General features: G+C 51.3%; 1 protein-coding gene across 1 annotated transcript in view; it reads right to left on the reverse strand.

The window, feature by feature from the left end:
* Window positions 1-19,328, reverse strand: part of DISC1 (DISC1 scaffold protein) — a 261,128-nt gene that overhangs the window by 226,185 nt on the left and 15,615 nt on the right. The gene's annotated exons all lie outside the window — the stretch shown is intronic.

Here is a 19,328-nt window from a genome sequence, read left to right on the forward strand (position 1 = left end):
CCTGGTCGGCAGAGCATCTGGCATGGCCGTGAGCCATGCCAACACGCCAGCTTGCACACGGGAGCAGCAACCTCGGCAGTTCCTCTGACCCCGCAGCCTCTCGCCCGTTGGCCTTGCGGGCACGTCAGCATCTCCATCCTGGAGTCAGCCCAGAGAGCCAACGGCCTGGAACTGAATGGCAGCATCTCCTAGAGATGCAGCCCGGTCGCTTATTCTGGCTGCTCAGTGAGCAGTCTTGAGTTTTCGTTATCGGAGCTATGGGTGCCCCTGCACGCGGGGGGACCATGGCCAGCTGGCTGTGACATGATTTATGCCATCAGTTCATCTCACTGAGCAGATGACAGGACACCCTGCTTGATGTGCCCCCAAACCAGGGGCTGCGCTCCCCTCCCAGCTCTGCAACGGGAACAGGAACCATGCAAAATGCTGACACCCCGCGGAAGCAGGGAGCAGGAAGGCAGCAGTTGACAGCATCGACTCTGGCACCTCTCTGCCTGGTTCAACCCCTGGCTGTGCCACTGCTGGCTGTGTGACCTTCCACGAGTTCCTTAACCTCTCTGTGCCTCAGTTTGCTTACCAGTAAAATGGAGAGAGCAACAGGACCTCTCTCACGGGGTGGTTGTGAGCATTAAGTGGAGTGAGTTACTGTATGTCGACAGCTGAGAACAGTGCCTGGCACACGTAGTAAGTGTGATAAAAGTATTAGTTATTAGCCCTGGCTGGCGTAGCTCAGTGGATTGAGCTCGGGCTGCGAACCAAAGTGTCGCAGGTTCGATTTCCAGTCAGGGCACATGCCTGGGTTGCAGGCCACGGCTCCCAGCAACCACACATTGATGTTTCTCTCTTTCTCCCTCCCTTCCCTCTCTAAAAGTAAAAATAAATATTAAAAAATATATATTAAAAAGTGTTAGTTATTGTTTTTACATTGCATAGCACCTTGTTACTCATAAGAGTTTTCATCCACATTGATGTCTTCGGTTCCTCACGGAAATCATGTGAATCAACCAGCCAATAACATAACTTCCCTTTTATAGCTAAGGAAACTGAGGCTCAGAAAAATGGACATTCCGGAAACGCCTGCCTGGGGCTGAGTGCCCAATCTCCTGAATGCACTGGTCCCCGAGGTGCCCTCCCCGTGGGCCCCACTGCACCTCGCTTCGGAGGAGGCGGGAGGTGGGAAAGGAAGACCCGGCGGCGCTGACCGCGGCTGTAGGCACGCTGCGGCTGGGGTGAGCAGGGGCCTGGAGCCAGGCTTGCTCTGTCTCCCAGAGCATAGCTGGTCCCGGGATGTTTGTGGTGGTAAACAGAGCACTAGGCATTTAGGGTTGCACTGGGTTACAATCACGGCACACACCCATCTCTGGGGAACAGAGGTACCACTGACAATCCCTGCGGAAATGAGCCCCACGGCCATGGACCATCTGTTCCCTGCACTGGAGCACCCGAGGGCCAGAGAGCCCCAGACGTGTTCGTCCGGTGGCCTGTTCTTGCCAACTGGACGAGCCAACTACAGGGACCCCGGAAAAGGCTAATGTCGCAGGGCACGCAGGGCACGCAGAGTTCTGGAAGCTCGCCGAGACGGATGGGACAAAGCCAGAGCTCAGAGCGGGCAGGAGAGGAAGTGAGGATGAAGCAAGGGAGGGAGGCATGAACACTACAAGCCCAGAAGCTCGGTACCACTTTCATTCGATAAATAATGACATTACACTTGAGAAGGTTTTGATTTTCCCCAGAACTCCCGGGTCACAGATTGCCAAAACATGTTTTGCTCATTACTGAATAATAAGCCAGCACAATGCTTGAGAATGATGAATGATGAGTAGATGCTTGGATGGATGGGTAGATGGGACAGAGGGAGGGAGGGACAGAGGAAGGGAGTCTGGGGCCTGTTTGATTCTGAATCACATGCTCTTTCTATATACTGTGCCTCCAAGTATATCACTTAGGATGATAACTTGAAGTGACAGGAAGTCAGAAGGAAGGTTTTTTTCTTCCACAGGAAAAAAGCCACAAAAAGTTGGAATCAGTAGAAAAGGACACAATGCAAATGCCTGGAAGGAATCCCGAACGGGCCACATTGGACCACCCGTCGGGATGGCTACTAGCGAACAAAGCAAAACAAAAAAAAACGGTTCCTCCACACAAGGGGTGATTATTCCGCCTTACAGAGGAAGGAAAGCCTGACGCGTCCTACACGGATGAAACCCGAGGACAGCACGCTAAGTCGATTACGCCAGGCAGGAAAGGACAGACGCCGTGTGGTTCCACTCACACGAGGCCCCTGGAGGAGTCACATTCACAGAGACCGAAAGCAGAGGGGTGGCTGCCAGGGGCTGGCGGCAGGCAGGGATGCGGGGGCGGGCGGGCCGATGGGAGTGGGCAGGGGGATTCTTGCTTCATGGGGGTGGAGCATCTGTGTGGGGAGATGAAAAAGTTCCAGAGGTGGACGATGGGGATGGTTGCACAACAGTGGGACCGTCCTTAAGGTCACTGAACTGTACACTTAGCAATAGTTAAGGGAGTAAATGCGACGTTATATATATTTTACCACAAATCTGTCTTTAAATTTTAACAGACCAAATCGGGTTGCCGTGCTGTCTGGCCCGAAGGACACCCCACACCATTTTCCTCAGGAGCTCCACCACCGGAGGCCGTCCCCTGCACTGTGTGGAGCCCTGACCAGAGGAACAGTCTGCACAGGGCAGCGGGGGGGGGGGGGGGGGCGTAGCTCAGGAGGGGCCAGAGGGAAGCGGAGGAGGACTAACTCTCGTAGGCCCCATACAACTGGCAAATAATTTTTAAAGAGCAATGAATGAAGCCGAAAGGAAGTAGACAGAACATTGAACTCCAGTTCCAATTACCAAAGGAAAGCAATTCAGCCATTTCCTATCTTAAGAAAGGTGCCCTATAAAATCTTTATTGTCTTTTGGCTTAAAAAGACTTATGACTGTTTTTTAATGCAAGTGCCAGTCCCTGAGATAACCCTTCCAAAGGCAAGAGAGCAATGCTCGTGGAGAACGCCCGAGGGCAATTGGGCCCGAGCGGCTTTTCTGGAGGCGCTCAGCTGAGGTTCCTGAGAGTGCCTGTGCTGGCTCCCGCTGCTGCAGGAGGCAGGCCCCACGGAGCCCGCGCCCCTGTCCGGGTTCTGGGGAGACGCCATCTGGCCACAGAGCCGCAGCAGAGGAAGAGGGCAGGGCTGCAGAGGGCCTCACTCCTGCACCCACCTGAGTACTCAGATGTCCTGCCCCCGAGTGGTGGCCCGAGACGCAGAGACTGTCCCCAACTATGAATCCTGACCCTCAGGAGAGGGCAGGGGGGCCGACAGATCCAGCTCTGGAGGGCACTTCTGGAATGAGCGAGGAGGATTAGCTGGAACCCGTACTGGACAGGCAGCTACTCTGAAACCTCTTCTAGGAAGAGCCCCAGTGTCCTATAACCAAAGTCCCCTTTTTCCATTTAAAAAAAAATTGTTTTTATGTTTTGAAGACACTCACGATGTCCTCTGTGAACAGAAGCAATCACTCGTATATCCTGCCCCAAACCCTACCTGGTGGATGTGTTTAAAACCCAAGCCCTGCCCCGCACCCTGCAGTAAGAGAGGGCTATGATGCAGTCAGACCCTGCAGAGAAGATTCCTTCCCGACACCGAACTGCTCAAGGGCAGGATGTGGATGGGGGCCGGGTGAGGGGAGGCCCACCCGAGTACAGGCGGGCTTTGCAAGTTGGTCCAGAGACACCGGCTGGGCCCTCTGTTTTTTGCGAATCCCAGAGGTGGCTTCGCTCTGTCCATCTGGCCCCAGAGGTCTGAGGAGGGGGAGAGCCTTACACAGCCTTCTCCATCCCTCTCATCCTCCCCCTCCCCCCCGGCCCCTGCACCCTGGCCTCCCCTCCACCATAGATTCTGGGGAAGGGGTGCAGACCTACTGGCCCCTGGTTATAAAGGATCGCCATCTCCACTCCATCTGGCCCGGTGAGTTCTGAGATTAAAGGACAGTGAGAGACAAAAGCTTAGAGTAGACCCAGATGCCAAAGGGAGACAAGAGAGTTAGACGTTAGGAGAACTTTTGACACATGGCAAAAGGGAAACTGAGGCAGGTCATTAGACAAATGGGGCCAAACAAGTGGAACCATTTACAGCCAGCTAGTAAATTGCAAAATCTCACCTTCCCCAACCAAGGACACTTGAGAGCAAACGGTTTACACCTCTCCTCCCCGACCAGACAGTAAATAATTTAAATCACCCTGGTCTGGGAGCTAGATAACAGAGACCCAGCTGGCGCCATCTGTGCCAGCCACACCCAAGGACACGAGAAGTCAGGGGAGTAAACAGCAAAAGACCCAATCAGAACCGAACAAATTCAAGGTGGAGGTACAGCTGACCGGAAAATGACCCTGGACCCTCTGTGTTCTCATTTTGGCGCACCAACATGTTCAAGGACATACCTGCCGATGAATGTTCTGCTGAGACCCTCCCCTAGGACGCCCACCTTTAGAAAACAGGTAAGAACCCTCAACACAAAGGACCCAGCACGCTCTCCTCGGAGCACGCCTGCGCCCCTCCTCTTCTGGGGTGTGTATTTCTGCTCTCTCCTCACCTCTCAGGCACTTCACAAGACTTGCAACCAGGGGAGCAGCAGGCAGTGGCACTATGTCCCCGCCTGACCCCCGGAACCTGTCTCCAAGGCCCCTTTGCCTCCGACTTTTCACTGAGCTGACAGCAGCCCCAAGTGGCTCACTTCTCTCACCGTGACTTTTCTTTCTCACTGAGTCAGAGCCAAAGTGCAGCACCGCCCAGGCTCTCTCCTGTGGCTTCCTCTACCCTAAGCCCTTCCTTGTCTCACCGTCCCCAGCTTTAGTAAACATACTCTCAAGGTCTCCTGGACTCGTGCTGTGAAATCTTTCCTGCATGAAGTCAAGAACCCACATACTACAGGCCGGCCCGAGGCAGACCTGCTCAGGGCCAGGTCCCTCTCCGGTGACAGAGGGGCCTCTGTATGCAGAGCGGGTAAGGTGCCTGGAACACCTGCCTACTTAACTTGCAGGAAAAACTGGGGGAACCGACGTTACCAGCCAGATCAGGGAGAACCCTGTCTTCCCTGCCCCTAATGCCTGCTCACCCCATCCTTCCCACCCTTCGGCCCCCAGTTCCCTTCCCAGCGGCCACCTTGTCCCCACCACCCAGTCCACGTGGCTTCACCAGCTGTCCACGTCACCCCGTCCCCTACTCACTGACACCCAGCACGGCCCACTCTTCTCTCCGGTGTCTATAATCGCTCCCAACTCGTGCTGTGTGTAAGCTCCCTCCCTTGGGGCCATGTAATCCCCCCTCCCACATTTCTAGTATACAGAGAAGGTCTTCCCATACATGTTGGCCAAATTATACTCATTTTTAAATAAGAAATCTAAACCCTGCATTTGAAGAAAATGTGCTACCCATGGATTTACTTGGAAGACCTTAAAACTAGACCCCAATTCAAAATCTACATAAAAATGCTCACACGGATATGGCCGCCCTGCACCTCAGTGACACCGGGACCCCAGAGGACAGCAGGTCCGCGCCCCAAAGGGAAGGCACGGGGACCACCGCTGAGCACACGGGGAAGGTTCACAGAAGGTCGCGTGCAGAAGGACTTCACAAGACATGGCAGTTTCAGTGTACGGAGGATGCATAAATGAATCTATTCTTCTCACGGAAGGCATTTTAATCCTACCTGTCATGGTCCGGGCATCAGACTTTTGGAAAACGTTCAGGTTAACCACAGCTTCCAAATCATAAAGAAGCCACACACATGCTTCGTTTTCGAAGAATGAGATACCATACACTCAGCAGACACCCCCCCACCCCCGCCCCCGGCCCGTCCTCTCTCCCAGAGCCCGGGAGAGCACTGGAGGATTCGGAAGCGCCTTTGGGCTTTGTGACAGCCGCCAGTGAGCAAGGCAGGTGCCAGTGCGGAAATATCAACCTCTACTGTGTTTCCGTTCTAATTGGTGCAATCCATTCCGATAAAACAATCCCTCCCTGAACGCTCGCGGCTGCGTGGGCTGCAGACATGAACGAGCAAGACACCGAACCTGCCCCGAGTTGCTTCTGTAGCAGGCGACACAAGTCGTGCGTATAAAAAACTGTCACGGGGTGGGGAGTGCCACTTCAGTCCCCCGGGAAGGAGAGAATTCAATCTGAAATTAGACTAATGGGGTAAGCCCGTCGGCTCAGTCGGTTAACCTGACGACCCTCGGCCCTTCGGCACAGCCGAAGACTCCGTGAGCTGCTGAGCGCTCCCTGGCTTGTGTGCCAACCCGAACATCACCTCGTGGGTGGAAGGGGGAAGCGATGCCAGTTCAGGGCCACTCCGTGGGACAGCGGGACGACTCTCACAAGCAACCTGGTCTCCAGACCGCCCCATCGGGCCCAGACTTCCTTGGGTCTGCGCTGTATTCTGAGACCCCCTCCTGTGCAGCCCCCCTGCCTGCTCCTGCCCCCAGCCCCTTATCCTCACGGGCGGGCATGTCCCTCGGTCAGCCTCTTCTGCGTCTCACTGTGTCTCGGTGTCTGCCTCTCAGAAGACCCGAGCCCTGTCCTAGACAAGGCCCAGCGAGCTAGCACAGGGGGCCCCGCCCTCCTGCGGTGGACCGTCCATCTATCTTTGGGTGGGGGCAGAGAGAGTAATCGACACAGAGATGCTGATGGGATACCAGGAAGGGCTGCAGTGATGCTTCCCGGAGTTCTTCAAACCCGAGCCCAGGGTCCCAATGTTTCAGCAGCCTCCCTGCCGGACTGGGCAGCGCCCCGCGTGCAAGGGTGAGGCACTGGAGCCGCACCCAGCCTGGGCGTGCAGCACACAGAATGGAGCTGTGTCGGCCTGAGGAAGTTCACAATGGCTGCAGCCCAGCGAGGTGAGGCAGCTGCAGAGGAGGCGGCCGGAGGCAGGCTGTGAAGAGGCCCAGGCGGCTTACAGGTCAGGGACAGGCGCGGGGGATGGGATTGGGCAGGACCCTGCACTGAGAGAGCTAGGAGCACACGGGTGGAGACAGAAAGCCCAGAAGAGTCAGGGATACCACCTAAGGAGGGGTTCCAAAGGAAGAGGAGAGACTGGGACAAAGGCGACCAGAAATGATGCGAGGACACCAGGTGTGATTCCAGGAGGGGCAGCTCGAGAGATACCAATCACTCCACATGCAGCCCACCCAGCTCCCCTCTCTGAAGTGTGCGAATGCTCATTACCCATCGTCCTCAGCTTCACCTCTTCAGCTGGGGTGGTGAGCCCGGACCCCTGGCCCCCCAATTTGGCTGCATGTTAGAGCCACCAGGTTTTCTTTTAAAATCCCCAAGTCCAGGCCACACCCCAGACGGGTGGAATCGCAATGTCGGGGCGTGGGACTTGGGCCTGAGCGTCTCCTGAAGCTCCCCAGGTGATCCCGCTGGGCAGCCAGAGCTGGGGAGCTCTGTCTGCTTTAGGGGACGGTCCCATCGAACCTCCTCGCTGACTTGGAATTCAAATCATCGTGAACTTGATGTTCACAACACTGCAGAGGTTGTTTCTTTGCAGAATCTATCTCCCCGACTCTTTTTTTACTTCTCGAAATGTGGCTTTAGCTTCTAACCGCTCCACGTGGACAAAGTGTGGTCTGTAGTTAACATTCGCCCCCTGCATGTGTTCTGAATCTTCTTCCCCACCCCGGGTTCCCACTTTCAGTCAGCCAGCGGGGTGCTGGGCCCCCCAACTCGACCTCCCAGGACCCAGGGTCAGGAGGCCAGTGACGCTGTGCACTGTCTCACTCCCTAATCTGCAGCAAGGAGGACTCGGCCCACAGGGGCTCGACAGTCAGCCCACGGCAGCCATTTAGGGGTCAAAACCCACACATGTGGCATGCAGCCTGGGGTCTTAGATTGGCTCCTGGAACAAAGAAAGGGGATTGGTGGAAACACTGGGGAAATCCGAGGAAGCTCTGTCGTTGAGTCTAGTGCACCAATGTTGGTTTTTGAGTTTCAGTACGTGCACCATGGTCACAGGCGCTGTTGGTACTGGCAGAGGCTGGCTGACGGGAAGGAACACTGTATTATCTTTGTAACTTTTCTACATAAAATAGAAAGCTGACCTCAAAAACATGCATGCACACGATGTACGGACCTGCACTTTGCAGCAGGAAAGGGCAGGACTTGGAAACAGACTGTCCGAGTGAGCATTTCCCACGGCCACTTTGCGTGAACCTGGGGAGCCGGGTGACACTCTACCAGGTGCACCATCCGGTCTGGGAAACGGGACCCCACTGCATGGGGCTGTGGGAGGCCAGGCAGCGTGATGAACATCACCACTCGATCCCACGCCTGGCACAGGGCGACCATGCAACACCGGTGTTGTTTTCAGTCCCGAATAAAGACAAGATTACCATCCTGGAGCAAAGGCACCTGGACATGGCCCAGAGTTCAAGGCAAAGGTGAACCAGAGCAGCCTCAGCTCGGGCTCTAAACCTTTTTCTGTACTGAAGAGGCTCCTAGAGGGCCAACAGAGGTCTACATACACACACACATCCACACACGTACAGGCATACATGTATACACATACATGCACATAGATCCCCATACACATGCATACACACACCACACAGCACATGCACACACACTCAGAGCACCCACCACCTGTTACATGACACTCAGCCTATACTCTCTCGTTGACTCATCCCTGACACCCTCTCTGATCCAATTCTTTGACCCCTTTTCTTTCCCTTTTACGCCCAGAGCTCCTCTCTCCAACTGCAGCAGTAGGTGGGGAGTTTGGTAGCAAGAGATCCCTAAACCGCGGGAAAGGGTTTGCTCCAAAATGAACTGAACGACATCTCTCCGTGGTGCTGTTAATTCTCAAAAACGATTGTCTTTTTTGTTCCATGTAAAAAGCCACTCAAAAATCTGATCACCACCTGAACACCCCCATGAGTGCTCCCAGCTCCAGATGGGTGTCTCTAATGAATTTTTAACTGCTGCCCTAATAAAATATGGATGAACCAGACGGAGCCCTCTCTATAGCTGTTATTTCTAAACTACTAAACGACTTCAGTTTCTGCTCTCGTTTTTACAGTCAGGAGCCGCCGGCTCTCACACCCGCCCCCCCCCAACAAAAGACAGCTTTGCTCCGGCAAGTCCATCTGCAAGTTCACAGCTACCTGTTTAATGCCATATTTTATGCATGGGCTTATTTCCCCGGCTTTCTACATGCCCGGCTTTGCATGACAAATTTGAGACGTGTTTATTAAAAAATGATCTCAAATTGTCAGCACTTCACACTTAAGTAGTACCCTCGAGACGGCAGCGGCTTTCAAGGAAGTCCCGACTTGGCACTAAATTTTTATAATACCCGGAACTGAAGCCCACATCAAAGGTTCGTGCCACGTGAAATGACTGACCGTAAAAATGATACAATTACAGCATTGCAAATGCCCTGCCCAGTGGTCCTACTGGGAAACAGGAGGAGATTCTGTATTTCTTCCACATCTCAGGGTTGGAACCTGGTGCACCGGTACTAGGAAGAAAGAAAGACCTCACGCTCTGCGATGCGTGGGCCATAAAAGTCTGCGCTGAGCTGCTGTGTGCGCGGGGGTGGGTGCTGGGCGTGACCTGTAACTCAAGTGGAAGGACACATTTTCCAACCGGATGGGACCGTCTTCTGTCTACCTTTGAGGGTTCTTCTCCCAAGAAGCCTTTCCGGTCTCACTTCACATTGAGATACCACCTGTAGCTTCCACGTTTTAAGAGGCCACGACTCGACTGCATCCAGAGAGCTCAAGCCTTCCTGATTGGTTCCCACGCTATGCGCCCTGGGCTGGACCGAAGTTAACTTTGGCTCCACCCACAAACAAGGGGCTGTTTAAACACTGACACTGGGTGGAGATTACACAGCAGGGAGGACTTAGGGGGTGTTAGCTGCGTGGGTTCCCACTCACACAGCGCAGACAAGGGATGAAGAGCCCGCGTCCCTGCTTGCCTGCCCAGGGCCTCTTCACTGTGAAATCTCCTGAACAAAGCAGTGCCTCCCACTCTGGGGTGCTGGGAGGCTTGCAGATCCGAGGCAGGCTTTGGTTGTAGCAGCGCGTTCCCACGCGGAGGAAAGCAACTGATCTCCTTCTGAAAGCTTCAGCTCCCCAAGTGGCATATTTTATGATTCTTAAACTGTTAAAATGAGACGCGGGTGCCTCTCCCTGTCACCACTCTCAGATGCGCATCGCGGAGACTCTCACATCAGGGCCATCTGCCAGAGCAGGCAGGGAGCCCGTCCAGGCCATGGTGACGACACTCTTAGATGTCACTGCCAGGCACAGGCCAGCCCGAGCTAGGTCACCCGGGGGGAAGTCACCGGTACAGTCGCCGGCCCCGCTCACCAGGCAGGCGAGCGAGCGAGCAGCAGTGAGGGACAGCGTCCCCCAGCGGCAACACCGACCAGCAAGCTGCAGCACTGTCTGTCTCCACGAACTCAAGTCACTCCCATGAACCAACCTCCACAATCGGCTGTCCATCAGAAAAGGAGCCAATGCTCAGCACCCCAAGGCGCCAAGACTTTAAGGAGGCAGAACAGTGTCCTCTCTCCCTTAAGGAGGGAGAGAGCTCTGAGTGTCAACCTGCCCCACGTTTGAGGTCAAAGTAGGCTTTCTCCGAGCCTTGGTATCCTCACCTGGGGCATGTCAATCACCCGCCTCTTCCTGCAAGGTGGTCCGCTCTCGAGCTTGTGCTCGGAGCCCCTTGTCCACACAGCCTCCCCGCAGCACATCCGCCAGCTCGGTGCTGCTGACAATCACAGAGCAAACGTCTCCGCAATGCAGCGCCCTGGCCCGCCAAGCAGACTGAAGAGACCCCATGGCTGCTCCCCCACTTTCCTGGGCCAAGGAGCGTGTACGTATTCAACGTTCTTCCTCTCCCCCTCTTGTCCAAGCCCCACGCTGACCAGCCCTCTCTGTTAGTGGTCTGTATCAGGTAAGACCAATACAAGGTATTGCGTGTCAGTTCCTTCCTTACCTTCTCACTCCTGTCCTGCCTTCCTGAGATGACGCCATGTCACCCTGGAGTGTAGGATGCTCACAGATGAGCCCCAAGTTCCCTGTACGGATGGCTAATCTCATCTGTCACACACAAGGTTTACCAGTTCAATATTCAGAGACGGGGTCTGGTCGCAAATAGAAGAGCCGGGTCTTGATTCTGTCCGACCCGTCTCGGCCATCCTGAGCACATTACTGAGCCTGTCCTGCCTCTGTTCGCTCAGGTATACAGTGGACACAATCCCACACCCTGAAGGACTGTTCTCAGGACGTAACAAAATCATCAACATGCATTTTCAAAGGCCCCTCAGAGCTTATGGCAAGTGGTAATATACAGTCTCGACAAACTTCTGTTTCTTCCCCAAGTTCTTCCGGGCACCGGAAGTCATCGCCGTGGTCTGGTAACATCTTGGGATTTTCCTAGACAGTCTTTTAAAAAGAGAGGTGCTGTTAATCGTCCCCCTCTTTCTCTCTGTGTACGCAGGGCGTCTGCTAACCAATGACAGTAACGCTGTTCAACGATCAGCTTTGGAGGCAGTTTTGTTCGGGGGCGGGGGGGGGGGTTCTTATCTTCTCAAGAGGACAGAAGACAACAAAGAGAAATAAAAGGGAAGGCATAAAGGCAAAGAAGTCCGTGGAAATTTCCCAGTTATCAGAAAACCAGACAACCTATAAGCAATTCCTGACAAATATAAGAAACTCGTGAAAATGTCAGTAGCTCTGTGTTTTCCCCTGGAGCTGGCAGGAGGAGTCCTCTCCATGTGCCTGCCTGGACCAGGCCCCGCTTTCCCCGTGGTGCTACTTTCTTCAGGTGAGTAGTTAAGGGAAAAAGTAACATCTCACATACTCAAAAAACTCAAAATCAGCCCTGGGTGGTGTGGCTCAGTGGATTGAGCGCCAGCCCATGAACCAAAGGGTTGCTGGTTCGATTCCCAGTCAGGGCACATGCCTGGGATTCCGGGCCAGGTCCTGGGTAGGGGGCTTGTGAGAGGCAACCGCACACTGATGTCTCCTTCTCTTTCTCCCTCCCTTCCCCCCTCTAAAAATAAATAAATAGAGTCTTTTAAAAATATTTTTTAAAAACTCAAAATCAGGGCTCCCCCCCACTTCCTCATTTACCGTTCTGTCTTTGGGCCATATTTTTCACCCTCCAGCAGCCGCCGAAGGCCTATTTCTTTTCTTAATAAGGGTTCTCTGAGCTAAACCAAACTAGATACGTCTGTTCCCCTCTGCAATGGGCTTTAAAACCTCGACTCAGCTCTCACTGATGGAATAGGGCTTCCTTTGTACACAGCCCATTTTGAAATAAATGAGGCGACCCTGGGTAATAACATGGCTTTAATTCACGTATTACACTGAAGAAGGGTGGGAATGAGGCTGGGAAATGGCTGTGGGGGCCATGGAGGGAATGGGAGGAGGGGAGGTGTGTCACCAAGCTGGAAACACAGCCCCCTCCCACGCCGTCCAGTTCTGCTCCAAGGCTGTGCCACGCTTTCTGGCTGCAGCAGCCTTGTGACCAATAAGCGGGATGCACACAGATGCACATGATTCCATATAAGCCCACACGAGCGTGTGCAGAGCGGCAAGGCTCTCGCCTTTCATTATCAGTAGCATCTTTTAAAGAGCAATAGACTTTTCACACACTTACATTCAGAAATCTCTCATCAGCTTTGTTTTAAATCCACCAATCCAGAGATTACGCCTGTGGGCACATTTTCAATTATACAACTCATCTTGGGAGAGAGCCCGACTGGATTAAAATCGGGAGTGAGCTTGGATGGGGGTCGGCGTGGGGCAGAAACCTGGGGACTCCGTCTAGAAAGTGAGTTTCAAGGGTACGTTTGGACAGTTTTCTGCCATCAGGCTTTGTCACTACATTGGCTACAAGTTCATTGAACTGTGTTCTCAAGCAGAACTACATGCACATGGCCACAAAGGTACAAAGCAATTCTTCCTATAACCTCCTTCGGAGCTCTGCATAGTGCTGAGTACGCTGTGTGCCCGACAAGTGCTCCAATCTACCGCAATATATCTGCTCTGACGGGCATCCAGACCACTGATCTGAGACTGCACACCTGGTCAGACCAGCTGACAATGGAACATAACTGTCACTCAGGCTGACACTCCAAAGCAGCTGTGCCTGAGTGTGGTCTGGGGGGTCGTTTGCACCGAAGTCACTGGGGAGGCCTGTGAAAACTCGGATTTCTGAGCCTTTCCCCACCTTCCCAAACCAGAACTCTTCAGGCAGGAAGTCAAGAGACACTGCTTTTCACAAGTGCCCAAGGCACTTAATTAGCACAAACCCAGGACAGGCAAAGCGGGCAAGTACTTCTGAGAGCCCAGGAGAAGTGGTCAGAAAGGAAGAAATTTCCAAAGGGCGTGCGCGCAGATAAATAGAAGGGAAATTACAGGAGTAAGAGCAAAGGGGTCCCGAAGCAACAAGAAAGATGCCAGTACGAGTTACAACTGTGAATATGCTAAAGACTTCAAAAAGGTCTGCTTCAGACAGACAAACCAGGGCAAGGACAGCAGGTGCGACAGACCCACTAGTCAGGGCACAGTGGTGACAGATAAGAGAGAAGCGGGGCAGAATTACACAGCTCAAATGTTCAGCCTTCGCCTCTATTAAAGAAAATGATCTTCAGATCGGAAGGGATGGCGGTAGCATAATTTAGGAGAAACTGAAGCCCAAGACAGGCGAAAAGACAGAATGAGAACACCTAGCCACTCCAATTAAGTCCGTGTCCCCAAACGAGGTCAGACAAATTATGATCCAGGGCTAAAAGAGCTCAGACACACGATCGCAGAAATGTATGCCGTGGGCTTGGAGAAAACAGGGACCTTCCAAAGAGCAGAAATTGGCACATGTTCTGGCTTCAAGAAGGGAAAAAGTAGAATCTATGAGCTATAGATGAGTCAGCCAGATACATATCCTGGATACAGTCTACATGAATGCTTAAAGCAACATGTTACAAGCAGAGGTGGAAATTTCCGAATCAGGTGGCCTCGGGGGCAAGAGAGCAGAAAGAAGACAACTCGACCGCACTTCTGTGAAGCCCGCCAAGATGGACAAGGCTGAGGGGCTGGGGAGCCAACCACTGATGGTGCCGACTGCATGCACATTCGTCTCATAGTCTCTCACAAGGTGCCTGTGTATTGTTTGCGCCAGGCACTGTTATCAGCATTTTACACTTAAGTAGTTCCTGTGCTTCTCATAAGAGCCCTATTACCAACCTCTTTGTACAGATGAGGAAAACCAGGTCATCGAGAAGATAAGTGACTTGCCCAGCCTCACAGGGCAGACGGCTGGCAGAGCGGGAAATCCCAGGCAGCGTGCTCCAGGGCTGTGCTTTTAACACTGCGCTGCTTTGCAGAACTATAAAGAGTATCTGACAAATACCATAAAATCAGGGAGAAAGTAACAGCAGACACCAAAATCGATCCATTCCCCCACCCCAGCTCCCAATAACCTGGGGAGGTTTACCACAGGCCAGCTGACGCCTGCCTAGGTGTTTATTCAGTCCATTCATGAAAAGACGCCATCTCAGAAGCAACAAGAAGTACAGGTCCCACTGAGAATTAAGTCAACAATTGGATATATCAGCTTGAGAAAAATGACCAAATGCAGGGGTAAAGGTAAAGAAAAAATAGTTAAAGAGAGGACGACATATGTTCAGGACAATAAACATATGAACAGTAGGTGTCTGTCAAGAAAAGAAAAAAATAGGGAACCAAAGATAGAAGAAAACATCTGTGGAATAAAAAAAAAATCTAAACTGACAGATAAAAGGTATACACACTATCCAGGAAAAAAAAACACTGAAATTTTATGACCAACACCAAGATATCCTGGTAAAAATCAGTGAACTCTAAAGAAAAATCATGAATCCTATGGAAAGTTCAGAGAAAACTCAACTCACATATATAAAGGGCAAAATTCAAGCTGGCTTCCAAAGTAACCATCAGTGCCGAGTGACACTGCCTATACAATCTGGGAGCAGAAGTGAGGACACTCAAGAATTTTATACCCAGCCAAGATGTCAAACATTGTAATGATAACAAAAAGTCATTACTTCATGCTCATGGATTTGGATACCATTAACAACCATGGCCTTCCTGAGAAAAAAAAAAACAAGCAATAAATCAAAGCACAGGACTCAGGAACAGCAAAGCCACTTATGAAAGGACTCCTGGGGAACACTGGATCCTTCTAAAGAGTGCACTAAGGCTAAACAACTATGAACATTATAAATACACACCAGAATATATATGTTCTAAGAGTGATAATATAAAATAATGGTATAATGAAAAATCATGTTTAATGTTTGCATAGCCCTTCCTGACTTTCCAAAGCCTTTTCCAAGCAATCTCTCATTTAACCAACAAAACGGTCTCAGAGATGAGAAACCTCCAGGCACAGAGAAGCCGAAACGCTCTCGAACACCTTCCAACAGGAACCTTAAAACTCTTTCCGCCTTCACCACCTGATATGAACATTTCCACTTCATTTCGTTTGCAATCCTGCTTTGTGACTCTCTACCCAGCTGCTCCTCCAAACAATCCCAGGCATCACCCTCCCTGTGAGTCTTCTTTCTGTCCCAACCCTGTGAAACAGAGTGAGGGGTGTGTCCTCCATCATCAAGGGCCGGGCTCTGATTGACAGCCCCTCTCTCCAGAACCACAGAGGGCCAGCCGTGTGTGCCAAACATCAGCCGGTCCCCCACCAGCTGTACCAATATTTTCTTCATAGTTTACTTAAGTTGGCTCATTCTTTTTGCTCAAATATGTATATTTTAAAGCACGGTTTATGGCATTACACCAGAAACGGGATATGACGATCACTTGCCATGATTAGAAGACCGCCATACAAATAAAGACCGTGAAAATAAAACAGTATATTTTTGTCATTGGCCAAAGATTTGGGACAGAAGCCTCTTTGGCTTCCTCTTGATTGCCAAGGGAAACTCGTTTTAGAGGAGGTTAAAAATACACTAGCAGTCATTTGAGGCCTTCTGCTTGGCAGAAGGGGATGTAAGGATGTGAGTCGATGCATTTCATGGCAAGTCCTGTGGCTCTGAAAACCATCTCTTGTCCCACTGCGGGGACAGCCACACCTCCCACACCTGTACAGGATGCATACTCAGGGTGAAAAGTGTTGCTTAATGATTTATAAAGCTATTCTAACTTATATTCACAAAAGGCAACATAGGCATTCAATATGAAAACACCCTCTGTAAGTAAAGCCGGCAGCAGTGGAAAAAAAATCATTACAAATGCTAATAATATTTAGTGTTTGTAGACTGGCCTACAGTTTACAAAATACTCTCATTTACATCAGCACACGTAATGCATTTGGAGCAGTGACCGTTCTGTTCCTAGAGAAACTCAGTGAGGTGCCCCTCACTAAGGCCCCGCCCCCCAGCCACAGTCCCGGAATCTGGGCTGCCCCGACCAGCTTTGCAATTTGAATTGCTAACTGCCAAGTTTTAAAAGAAAAGGAATTTCAAATTAAAACTTTCACCTATGGTCAGGGAGAGCTTCGAAGTGGATTTACTGAAGTAGAAAGCAATTTGATCTTAACTCGGCGAGGATGCAGCCCAGCCACGGGGAGTGAAAATGGCGACCACTCTGTATGTTAATGCGACTGCAGACTGTATGAGCAGAATGACTTCCCTGCAGCTTATCAGGGGCAGGAGGGATGGGGAAAGGTCACCGATCGTCAAAGCCCTGACTGGGCCGCTTCCAGACAGGGACACTCCAAAGCAGTCAGGCTGCAAAGCTCAAGGGTGCAAATTAACAATTTCTTCCTCCACTCCTTGGCAACCTTACACTGCCCCAGATTCATCCAAACCAGAAAGAGACCCCCGTGGTCCTCGTGGGTACCTTACAGTTAATGGGAATAATCTCACTAACTGCTTTCCCCCTTCTCTTAGGGGGCACTAAGTCCCACTTGTTCCGTGAGGACTTCTGAAGATGAGCTGCATTGGGCCACCACGGCAGGGCAGCCAGCTGGTCTACCCACTTTGGGGATACTGCATTTAGCAGCCTGGTTTGAAATATTTGCCTGGACATGCATAAGCAATTAAAATACAAACCCAAGGAAGCCCAGGGGTGCGGGGCACAGCCATTTTGACTTTAATAGAACAATTCCATCCCTGAGAATTTTCAATAAACTCAGGCCCTCCTTTCTGGAAGCCAGCCCTGAGCTCTCCTCTCCAGATTCTCCCGTTTCCAGTCAACCCTGGCAGCCCCTGATGCCTGAGTTAGGATGAAGCCTTTTCTTTTCCCTCAGAGCACTTCACCCTTCAAGCTGGAAGTGGCAGAGACATGTCACAGATTCAAATGGTCGAAGCATCCTATGCCATCTGAGCAGCAGGGAGGGAGGGGGTGGTCACAGAGGATAGGCAGATGCCTGCCCTGTGTCTTTTCTATTATACCGCTAATTATAGAAAAGTAACATTTCTATGTAATGCTGAAAATAATGAGATTAGATATTTGCTAAGGGTTTCTTCGCTGACACTGATTGTCATATTTTATTTATGCACCAATGAAAAGTTCCCATCGCCCTTTAATTAGATTAGCTCTAGAATTTGCCATCTTTCTCTCAGAATTCCATCTGTCTCTCCTTATTAGCCCAGTCTCTAAATCTTTCCCTAGAGAGATGAATGCAGTACAATTTTTTTTTTACCTCTTGGAGCCAAAAGCTACATGATTCAAGATGGCAGACATCCTCCAAGACACAAGAACAATTCATAATGTCTTTTGCTTTCATATGATGTGAAAAGCGGAGAGGTTGTGGTTGGCAGTAGAATTCAACCCACATGGCTAGTGTGATGTGGGCACTAGAAAATAAGCATTATTTTGGCTTACACCGAAGAGACCCAACATTCAGATTGCGGGAGATAGGAGACATACTGCTCCCTGGTCTAAGAGGATACAGGGATCACCCTTTTCCTTCCCAGGCACCACCTTGTAGAAGAAAACAGCCAGGAAGGTCGTGAACATGGCATGGCCCTAAGCAGAACCAAGAACCGTCCACACCCACCCAAGAGCGATGACCCAAATGACTTGGAATATTGACAGAGGGAGGGAGAGCCGTGAAGGAAAGAGGGAATTTTAGCAAACCAGCTCAGAAGTCAAGGGGTTGAGAAGAGCAGGAAGCAATTCCATAACAAACCTCCATAACAAACTACCGCAAACTTAATAGTTTCAAGCAACGCAAATTCATCATCTTACAGTTCTGGAGGCCAGGTGTCACTGGGCTAAAATCAAGGGGTCAGCAGCGCTACTTATTCTGCTGATGGAGGCGCTAGGGTAAAATCTGTTTTCTTGACTTTCCCAGCTTTTAGAAACTGCTCGAATTCCTTGGGGTGTGACCCTTTCATCCATTTTCAAAACCAGCAGTGTAGATCTTCAGGTGTCTCTCCGACTGGCCCCTGCCTCCCTGTGTATACACGGGGCCCACTCCTAAAACCCCAGATCGTCTTCTCATTGCAAAAGCTTCGACTTAATCACCTCCGCCAAGTCCCTTTGCCGGGCAAGGTCACCTATGCTCAGGGTCCAGGCATACATGAAGGGCCATCTTTCTGCCCATCACACTGCCACCAAGAAGCAGACCTAGTGCCAACTGGGCTTGTAGCTCTCAGGGGAAAAAACTGGGAACGTAGAAAATTAGTACCAAAATGAAAAATAGTACAGATACTACTAAAGCAATGTTAAATAGAGATCTGCTCAGTCCAGAAGTCGTTGGTTGGCATGCAGAAATGAAAGGGGGTGGAACCCAGAAGTGTGTGTGCTTAAGGGCTGGCAGAGCTGACTGCTTCTGACCTCACGCAGTAAGAAATAAGAGTGGAAAACCTTCTGAGGACGAAGCCCAAAGACAGCCCCGAGGCCGAGGCTTCATGAGTTCATGAAGAGCGCTGCCTCCACCCCTGAGCCTGAGCCCCGCAAGGCGGTCGCCATCTTGTTGAGAAAGGAGGCTGTGGGTGCTAAAGGAACACAATAAGCCCAGCTTCATACACACGTTAGAAAAAAGCTTTGGGATTAACTACTGGTACACTATAAGAAACGTAATGAGCCCTGACTGGCATAGCTCAGTGGATTGAGCGCGGGCTGCAAACCAAAGTGTTGCAGGTTCGATTCCCAGTCAGGGTACATGCCTGGGTTGCAGGCCATGACCCCCAGCAACCACACACTGATGTTTCTCTCTCTCTCTCTCTTTCTCCCTCCCTTCCCTCTCCAAAAATAAATAAATAAAATCTTAAAAAAAAAAAGAAGAAAAGAAGCATAACGGAAGAAAACAAAAG

This window comes from Phyllostomus discolor, chromosome 15 (genome assembly GCF_004126475.2).
Source record: "Phyllostomus discolor isolate MPI-MPIP mPhyDis1 chromosome 15, mPhyDis1.pri.v3, whole genome shotgun sequence".
NCBI classification, from domain to species: domain Eukaryota; kingdom Metazoa; phylum Chordata; class Mammalia; order Chiroptera; family Phyllostomidae; genus Phyllostomus; species Phyllostomus discolor.